The sequence below is a fragment of the Anarrhichthys ocellatus genome, unplaced genomic scaffold (assembly GCF_004355925.1).
Source record: "Anarrhichthys ocellatus isolate YVR2014 unplaced genomic scaffold, GSC_Weel_1.0 scaffold4, whole genome shotgun sequence".
Classification (NCBI taxonomy): Eukaryota; Metazoa; Chordata; class Actinopteri; order Perciformes; family Anarhichadidae; genus Anarrhichthys; species Anarrhichthys ocellatus.
In genome coordinates this window covers 14169215-14169427 of record NW_022280034.1, presented here as the reverse complement: position 1 = coordinate 14169427, position 213 = coordinate 14169215, and the positions used below count along the sequence as shown (strand labels likewise).

The 213-nt window shown below is 52.6% G+C and overlaps 1 protein-coding gene across 1 annotated transcript in view; it reads left to right on the top strand.

Moving 5' to 3' along the window:
* Positions 1 to 213, top strand: part of LOC116381748 (RNA-binding protein with serine-rich domain 1-like) — a 3814-nt gene that overhangs the window by 2603 nt on the left and 998 nt on the right. The gene's annotated exons all lie outside the window — the stretch shown is intronic.

Here is a 213-nt window from a genome sequence, read left to right as displayed (position 1 = left end):
CTCTCTCTCTCTGTCACTGTCTCTCTCTCTCTGTCACTGTCTCTCTCCCTCTCTCTCTCTCTCTGTCACTGTCTCTCTCTCTCTGTCACTGTCTCTCTCTCTCTGTCACTGTCTCTCTCTCTCTGTCACTGTCTCTCTCCCTCTCTCTCTGTCACTGTCTCTCCCCCTCTCTCTGTCACTGTCTCTCTCCCTCTCTCTCTGTCACTGTCTCTC